General features: G+C 44.9%; 1 pseudogene; it reads right to left on the bottom strand.

Moving 5' to 3' along the window:
- Positions 1–1075: 1075 nt before the first annotated feature.
- Positions 1076–8484, bottom strand: LOC120974312 (uncharacterized; annotated as a pseudogene).
- Between the last annotated feature and the right edge of the window lie 1303 nt (positions 8485–9787).

The raw sequence follows: 9787 nt of genomic DNA, 5'->3' as shown, positions 1-9787 counted from the left end.
TAGCAAACCTAGGAACATAGCTATGGAACTAGATCATCCATATGTAAACCAAAGCATGGCAGGAGCTCACAGGATAGAAAACAAACATGAATGGGAACCTGCAAGCCCTAGATAGCATGGGAACAACTACTACAGAGCTTTAGCTTTAGTGGTGACCATAATCAAGAACAAATAACAGGATTGGCAGAAGAGGGAGAGGGAGATGGAGATGGACAATAACCTGCTTTTGTGGTGGTGCGTCGTGGTAGCCGTGCTTGAGCTCCTCCTCCTGATGCTGCTCAATGACCTGCAGAACAAACAAGGCCATGGATGAGCTGCCACAGGGCATCCACATGACAACGCAAAACATCAAGCAACAATCTAGAATAATATCAAGCCACAGTCCATGTCAGAGTCATTGACAGGGATGCAAAATCAAATAGAGCACACAAAATCAAGAATAAATAACCACCTCCCCACAAAACCCTAACCCCATTTTTGCATCAAGCAACAATCATTTAGTATTTTTGAAAACATCAAGCAACAATCATTTAGTATTTTTGCTAGTTGGTAGGCCACATTTGATGATGTGACACGGAGGTCTCCCATTTTTTGATTTTTTGTGAAATTTTTACGATGTTTTCAAAAAACAGCCGATTTCGTCGCGGCGGCCGTCCGTGGCTAGGGTTTGAGTCGTGCCAATCTGTTGTCGATTCTTTGATGAAATGCCTACCTGTGAAGCTAAAAATGATTTTTGGCAAAAATAACGGGCAAGCTATGGAGGACCCGCAGTTCAAATTCCAGCCGGTTCCAGCTGAATCGGCCGAAGGTGGTCTGAATGGCCGGGAGTAGCTACGAGGGTCGGAAATGCATGCTTTTTGGCGACCGTCTGTAAAACAGGGTCTACTTTGAGATAGACATGGAATGGCGCCATTTGGGGTGACCCTCCTTGTAGCCGCTTCACGAAAAACGCATGTCTTTAGCATTCAAAAAATGAAAAATGGTTTTTGAATTTTTTACGGTGTTTTCAAAAACCGGCCGATTTCGTCACGGCGGTCGTCCGTGGCTGGGGTTTGAGTCATGTTTTTAGCATTCAAAAAATGAAACTTATATTGTTTCATACATGAGCATGCACAAAAACCCATAATTTTATCTTTCATCCATGAGCATGCATAAAAAATTTCAATTCCCATCAATTACCAAACTGAATATTCATAATTAAGAAATTGACATGTTTAGATGACACTGTCATACAGCATCCATGAGCATGCACAAAACTAAACCTGACATACTTAACATTGACATGTTCAGATTATACTAACAAGCTTAAACCTAACATGCTTAACATTGCCACTTCATTTCTTAACATCTTCACTCCTTCTTCTCCTTCATCAACCTGATGCGCTCAGAGTGGCGAATCCCAACACGGATGTACTCCTCTACCACAATTGGCATGGTCCTGTCGCCAAGCTGTGGGATTGCACGCACCACCATCATCACGAGGTCATTGTCAGGCACCACCATTGCGACGTCATCATTAGGCACCACAATCGTGAGGTCGTCGTCAGCCACCAACATAGTAGGGTCGTCGTCCGCCACCACCATAGCAGGGGCGTCGTCAGCCACCACCATAGCAAGGTCGTCATCCGCCACCACCATAGCAGGGTCGTCGTCAGCCAGAATAGGTTGCTCCTCGTCATCCTCGCTCTGCTCCTCGTCATCCCTGCTCTGCTCCTCGTCATCCCCGCTGCTGCTCCCATTGCCTGGCCAAATGCAACAAAGTGTGAACATGGTGTTGTCGTCGTGCAGGTAGAGGAAGCCAAAAGGACAGGAAGAAGAGAGGCAGAGAGCTTACTGGCATCGTCGTCGTGCTGGTAGTACATGCGGCACATGGTGTTGTCAAACATCTTCACGGTGAACATGGCGTCGCCGTCGTAGCGGAAGACAAGGAAGTGCCCGAGCTGTAGCTCATGCGCGCGGGCGAACTGCTCCCAGTCGGGCCCTAGGTACGTGTGGCCTTCACCATCGAACACCACCAACACGTCCTACAGCCTGCGAAGCCCGCTGCCGGCCTCCCGTAGCTTCACTTTGTGGGGCTCATGGCCGGCGAGCATCTTCGCAAACTTGTCAGGAAGCCTCTGCAGCGAGGGTCAAGCAGTGGTTAATTGTGCCAATCAAGCACTAGACAGCAGAGTGATGATAATTAAAGAGATGAGTGATGATAAATATACCTGCCTACTGCAAGATTTCTCAATTACGATCTCGAAGAACTCGAAACCTTCCAAGCCAGCCATCTCACTTCTCTAAAAACATCAACAACACCCTTCAGGTAACCACAACAAGAATAACAACATCATGTGCACCCATCAACATCAACATCATGTGCACCCATCAACATCAACAACACCCATCAGGTAACCACAAGAAGAATAACAACAGCAACATCATCAGGTGACCACCAACAGCAACAACCCTAAAATCTACTATAAATGGACCAGAACACAGCTAGAACCATATCTCCTATAAATGGACCAAAAGCTATAAACAGGACACAGCTATAAACAGGACACAGCTATAAACATGACATAGCTATAAACAGGACTGGACATTGTTCCATATCTATAAATGAACATATCAGAACATTGGCATAAATGACAGAAAATATACCTATCTAAACCCAATCATATCTGAACATTGGCATAAACATATCTGAACATATCTATAAATCTACTATGAATGAGATTTGTACCAAATTGAATCCTTACTACCCCCCAACTGAAAAAGGTAATGAGATTGGCATCTATATTACTGAAAGTACAGTACAGTATATATACTTTTAGTTTTGCTACTCTACGCAAAGTGATGGCATATGTTTTGAATTTTGAGTTCTAATGTTTAGCCCAACAAAGCAGTGGATGCCCAGATTTGCAAACAAATTTCAGAACATAAATATGACAACCAGCAATGCTCTGCTATCAAATTATCAAATCCATCAAGCACTATAACTGAGGAATAACCAATTAAAGCAATGACAGGCAAGCAAATCTTTTCAGAAGGACAAAACTATCTTTCAAGCATTCATTTCAGAAGATTCAGAACACACGCGTTCGGTTCACAGCTTCAGAGTGATTTCGGCTAGTTAGAGAGGAAACTAACGGAACGAAAAGGAAAAGCCATGGCTACTGCGGAGTACGGGCACGAGCGAGCAGTGGTGGCAGCAGGGACGCGCACGAGCGCGCGAGTAGCAATAGTCGCCGCGCACGAGTATTGGTCTTGATTCATATCCCACTAATCAAACCCTAATCTAATCCAACCCTAATCTAATCGAATGTAGTCCGAATCAAACCCTAACCAAATCAAACCCTAATCTAATCCAATCCCTATCTAATCTAATCCAATCTAGGCGGCGGCAAGAACCCTAATCTAACCAGTAGCAGAAAACTAAGTTAAGAGGAAGGAGAGAGAGACAGAGGAAGGATTCATACCTCAGGAGAGAGAGGAAGGAGTCGGCGACGGAGGGAGTCGGCGACGGAGGAGTCGGCGGCGGTGGGAGGCCGTCGCCGTGGATGGAGGAGAAGGGGATGCGGCAGACAGAAGGAGTGGGTCGAGTGGAGAATGGAGAGGAGGAGCGGTTCGAGTGGAGAGGAGGAGTGGGTCCACTTTTCAGTGAGTTTTGTGTTTGCTACGTGACTGGTTTGATATGTTGAAAAGGGTGGGCATAGATTACAAAACGAACAGCCTCTTCCTAGTCCAGTGGTAGAAACACAGCGAAATAAGCGCCAGGTCGTGGGTTCGAGCCCCCGCTCGCGCATATTTATTGGCCGCGCACATATATTTTGGTAGCTTGGGTAGAGTAGCAAAATGGCCCACTTGTCAGCGAGTGGGTCGAGTGGCCCACTTGTCAGCGAGATGTGTGTTTGATACTTGACTAGTTTGATGATTTTAAAAGAGATGGCATAGAGGAGAAGACCAGTAGCCTCTTTCTAGCCCAGTGGTAGAAACACAGTGAAACGAGCGCACGGTCGTGGGTTCGAGTCCCCGCTCGCGCATATTTTTTTGCTCACAGTGAAACGGTTGTCTGATGGAGCGCGCCCATGTAGTGAAAAATTCAGTTAAAACAGCTCTGAAAACATCTTCAGTTCACCAAAAACAACATCTTCAGTTCACCAAAAACAACATCTTCAGTTCAAAAAACATCTTCAGTCCAAAAACAACATCATTTTGCAATCTTTTACATCACAACCAAAACTACATGATCACCAAAACTAAGAAAAACAGCTCTAAAAACAACATCTTCAGTTCATCATTTTGCATCTTCATTCAAAACAACATCTTCATTGTGCATTGTATCTTCCATCACCAAAACTACATCATTTTGCATTGTATCTTCAACCATCATTTGTCTCATGCATTTTGGTACCTGGAGAGATTTGTAGTACAAAAACTACATCAGGATCACATCAACAACAACTACCAAGGAGACAAAATAGCATTAGATCACCAAGGAGACCAAATTTACCTTCGCTACTCATCGTCGTCGATACGAAAACAAGGAACTCTATGCCCACTCCTGTTTTCCTCATCATCACTACAATATTGCAGCATAGTATGATCAGTCCAATTTTCCTCATCCTCGCTCTCATGTCCATCCGCTACCACCTTTCTTCTTTTCTTGATGCGTTCAACTATTGCAGCATCAACGATCACACGTTCCCGGTCCCTTCGCACTCTGCTTTGCACCGGAACTTCCATAGAGTCATCATCAGCTTGCAACGGAACTTCCATAGAGTCATCATCTTGGTATGTTAGTCCACCATCACCGGGGCCCTTTTCCAATTCAGTTTCAGTCACACTCCACAAGTGTCTGTGCTCAAAGGTTTGCACAACTCGCCATTTTCCGTGCAAAAGAGTGTCTGGCAGATAAAACACCATTGTTGCTTGTGTTATTAGAATAAAGGGATCACTCTTATACCAGCACCTTGCAGTGTTGATGCTTTTGAAGTGGCCATCATATTTGACAAAAGAGTCTCTCTTCTTCTTGCTACCAAGCTCAAACCAGTCACAGCGAAATAAGACAACCGAGCGATGGATGCCTCCACTAGAGTTGTACTGCAACTCTACGATGCTTCTCAACTGACCATAGAAGTCAATGATCTCACGATCATGTGACCCCTCAATGACGATTCCAATATTTTGTGTCTTCCTTTTTTCCTCGCGGTCAACGGTGTGGTACCGGACAACGTCGGCATTGCATGCTGAATACACTCTCACTCGCTTATCCGGTAAGCATGCCAAAGCAAATAGATCATCACTAACCTTCTTCTCCTCATGCAACTTTCCAATCTGCACAAATAAACCATTTAGCAAACAATGGTATTTAACAATTGGTGAATAACACAGAAAACATCAAACATGTGGCTAAAGATCTCACATGATTATTAAACCAATTAGCAAACCCCTTGGCAGCCCTTTTATCAACATTGATCTTGATTTCTTCCTGATTTAACTCTTCCTTGCATTTCCTGCAATGCAAACAAAACATGTGAATTAAAACATTAGGCTGGTGCCAACCCAAGCAAATATATATATATATATATATATATATATATATATATATATATATATATATATATAATGAGTGCACAAGATATAACGTACTTGATATATGGTAGAACCTCGGCGCAATTGCTGAGCACATACCAAACCATCTTGTCATACTCATCACCAGCCTCCAAGTATTGTGAGGCTCCAAGAAAGTTCACACCATGGTTGAAAACAGAGACATCACCACTTTGCGAATCAGACCGCTCTCTATTTCTTCCCGGCCGGTTCCATCTTGTTTCCACATCGCCAAAGTATCTAGAGCAAAAAGTCAAGCACTCGTCAACGACATATGCTTCAGCAATAGAACCTTCAGGTCTTGTCGTGTTTCGCACATACCGCTTACAAGTAAGCAGCCTTCTTTCGATTGGGTACATCCAACCGTATTGCACAGGGCCTCTAAGCATTGCCTCTTTTAGTAAGTGCACCGCCAAATGGACCATCACGGTGAAGAAAGGTGGAGGGAAAATCTTCTCGAGCTTGCAAAGAATAATTGGGATTTCTTTTTCAAGTCTTTCCAGGACAGTTAACTTGAGTGTTTTGCAGCACAGTTCTCTAAAGAAATTTCCCAGCTCAGCAACCGCTTCATATATATCCTTGTCCATGATTCCTCGGAGGCCCGCCAGTAAAATCCTTTGGAGGAGGATGTGACAATCATGGGTTTTCAGTACTGAAAGCTTGAATCCATCAGAAGTAACACACTTTGCTAGGTTAGCAGCATAACCATCTGGAAATTTCACCGCTCTTAGGAATTCAGAGAATGCAAGCTTTTGTTCTTTACTCATTGTATACCATGCTCGTGGCATTTCAAATGAATCTTCATCTTCATTGTGCTGTAGATGCAAATCTTCTCTTATGCCCATGTCCTCCAAATCAAGCCTAGAACTAACTGTGTCCTTTGTCTTCCCTTCAATGTTCAGAAATGTCCCTAGCAGATTCTCGCATATGTTTTTCTCAATGTGCATTACATCGAGATTATGCCTTAATTTCAGATCAGCCCAGTATGGCAGGTCCCACAAACAAGACCTCTGGTCCCAACATTGACCTTCCTCACGCTTTCTTTTCTTCGCAAGCTTTCCTGGTCTCACATCTTTCACCTTTTCAAGTTGCTGCTCCAGCTCTTCTTTAGTGAATTCAGCTGGCTTGTCACGGGTTTCATTCTCACCATTAAAATCTTTGCTTCTTCGCCAGCGATGGTTTCGGGGAAGAAAGCAGCGGTGCCCAATATAGCAGATCTTGCTCCTTATTCTCTTTCAGCAAGGGTCTTTGTTACAATGGACACATGCCTTATAACCCGCTGTGATCCTCCCAGACAGAGTGTGCAGAGCCGGGAAATCATGGATGGACCAATGATTGCAGCACGTAGATTGAACTTTTCTTTCGGACTCAAGGCATCGTATGTAGGTACACCAGTCCAGAGCTGGAGCAGTACTTCTACGAGGGGCTCCATAAAGACATCAAAATCCTGTCCTGGAGACTCTGGACCCGGGATAAGCAATGACATCATGAAGTTGGACTTATCCATGCATGCCCATGGTGGCAGGTTGTACGGCACCACAAAAACTGGCCACATGCTATAAGACGTGCTCATGTTCCCAAACGGATTAAACCCATATGTGGCAATGCCAAGTTTTATGTTCCTTGGATCTGCAGCAAAATCTAAATGTGTACGGTCAAACTCTTTCCATGCCTCTCCGTCCGCTGGATGGCTCAGCTCATTGTCCACAGGTTGCGGCTTCAGCTTGTTCCACTGTACCTCACGCGATGATTTCTTCGAGAAGAACATCCGCTGCAGCCTTGGTATCAACGTAAAGTGCCTCAGTACCTTCTCCGGTATTGACTTCTTCCCATCAGCATCTTTCCACCTAGAGGCATTGCATTTTGGACAGTTGTCATGCTTTGCTAAATCCTTCCGAAACAAGACACAGTTATTTGGGCACACATGTATTGACACATAACCTAACCCTAGCCTGCGGATTATGCTCAATGCTTCATCATAAGATCTGGGACCACAACTATCAGGGAATTGCAAGCTCAAAAGGCGGAGTATTGCGTTGAATGCAGCAATGCTAATCCGGTAGAAAGACTTGATGTGGAGTAACTTCACGGTGAAGGTAAATCTTGAAAATTTACCCCCTTCATGAGCTGCGCGCTTCGCCTCCTCTAACACCTCAGCAAACAATGACTTCTGTCCATCAGCACGATCTTCAGCATCGTACAAATCCTTCAATAGGTCAGGAATCCTATCATCTTCGTGCCCACCCTCTTCCTCCAAACCAGCATTATCTCGCAAAACCTTTTCCATGAAATCAATGCCAACATCACCACCACCCATCATATGAGGGGCCTCTGTATTAGCTTCAAAATGTTGAGGTTGTCTGTCTAAAGGTTCTCCATGATATATCCACCTATCATATGTGCTGGACATCCCATTAAGAAGCAGATGATCTTCCACTCTTCCTTGAGCCATTCTTGAACAGTTGAGGCATTCGCAGCATGGGCAAAGAATGTGAGCATCGTTGGCAAAATTTGCTTGAACAAATGCCATGAAATCATCAACTCCTTTCATATGTTCTTTCGAAAACTTTCTAACTCCTTTTCTAATCCAGCTTCTGTCCATCTGCCAATGACAACAAATTGTTACAACTTAGCAAATCAATCTAAGTGCATCAACATTAATTAATGAAAATGGATGGAAGTAATGGCACCCAACTTTATATGCTAACTCCCTAACCACAACATTCAGCTATTTCCAATTTCTCACTACTTTAGTCCAGTTCACATGGTTTAGTGATTTCACATGGGAGCAATAAAAAGCAGTTCGTAGGAATTACAGATTTCACATGGGAGAAAAGAAAAGCTAACAAAAACCTGCTGGTTCACAAAAAAAACAAAGGTGGTTTACAAAGAACTACTGTGGTTAAACCACCAACAATAACAACATATGCTGCCACAAAGAACTATTGTGGTTAAACCACCAACAATAACAACACTGCAAATTTACATGAATGACATTTCCAAGATTGCATCAAATCTACATCAATGAGATTTTTCCTAGTTTCCATCAAGTCTACATCAATATTGATGTTCTTTAACAGATTTGAGGCTGAAATTTCAGAGGTGTAACATCAAATCTACATCAACTCCCTTCATATTTTCCAAGTTTACATCAAATGTACATAAACCTTAGGCTGGGAATTCAGAGGTGCAGATTGATTATTCATACAACTACACACACACACATTATGACATCCACAAAACTAGTTACATTGCCCAATGCTCAAAAATTCAGATCAGACAAATTCAGTTTAGGAGCAAAGTTCAAAGTTCTGGACAGTCCAAAGTTCTCTACATACCTATGATCATATCAGACAAATTAAGTCCTATCAGTTCTCCACACAAACATTTCCTAGGATTCAAACAAAGTTCTCCCCTGCCCCTCAGCTAGTGTTGTAACAAGATCAGCATGAGAGGAGAGGGGTGCATACTGGGAGGTGTGTTCATCCCATGCCCCTCAGCTAGTAAGATAATAAAACTCAAATTATCTCTCTCTTTCTCCCCTGCCCCTCAGCAGCAGGCGCAACACAGGCTAGTGTTCATCAGCAGGCGCAACACAGGCTAGTGTTCATCAGCAGGCGCAACACAGGCAAATCTGAGGCGTGGGGAAGAGGAGAGGGGGGAAGGAGAGGGGTGCATACGTGGGCGAGGTCTGCTTGCGGCGGCGGTGACTCCCCCATGCTCGGCGGCGGCGAGTCCCCCATGCATGGGCGAGGCAAGCGGCGAGGTCATCGTTCATGTCATGGGCGAGGCGAGCGGCGAGGTCGCCGTTCCTGTTGTGGTCGACGCGAGCGGCCCCGGCAACACCACCGCCGGTCGCCGCCCCCGCCCCTACCGGTTGCTTCCGCTGCCGGCCCACGCCCCCACCCCCGTGCCGCCGTCGCCTCCGCCGTCGCCCGCCACCACCTGGTCGGAAGACCTAGAAAAACACCCGCCGCCACCTGGTCGGAAGACCTAGAAAAACGCTAAGTGTTGCTCTGTTCGATGCCACCTGGTCGGAAGGTCCCACTTGTCAATGATACGAGAGAGCCGTAGTTTTATATAATGTATAGGCAAATTCCCATACATGAGCAACTATCCCTCTCTAGCCCAGCGGTAGCGAGCGAGCGAATCAAGCACGAGGTCGTGGGTTCGAGTCCCGCCTCGCGCA

Source organism: Aegilops tauschii, chromosome 2, assembly GCF_002575655.3.
Source record: "Aegilops tauschii subsp. strangulata cultivar AL8/78 chromosome 2, Aet v6.0, whole genome shotgun sequence".
NCBI lineage: Eukaryota > Viridiplantae > Streptophyta > Magnoliopsida > Poales > Poaceae > Aegilops > Aegilops tauschii.
This window is presented reverse-complemented; position numbering and strand designations above follow the sequence as displayed.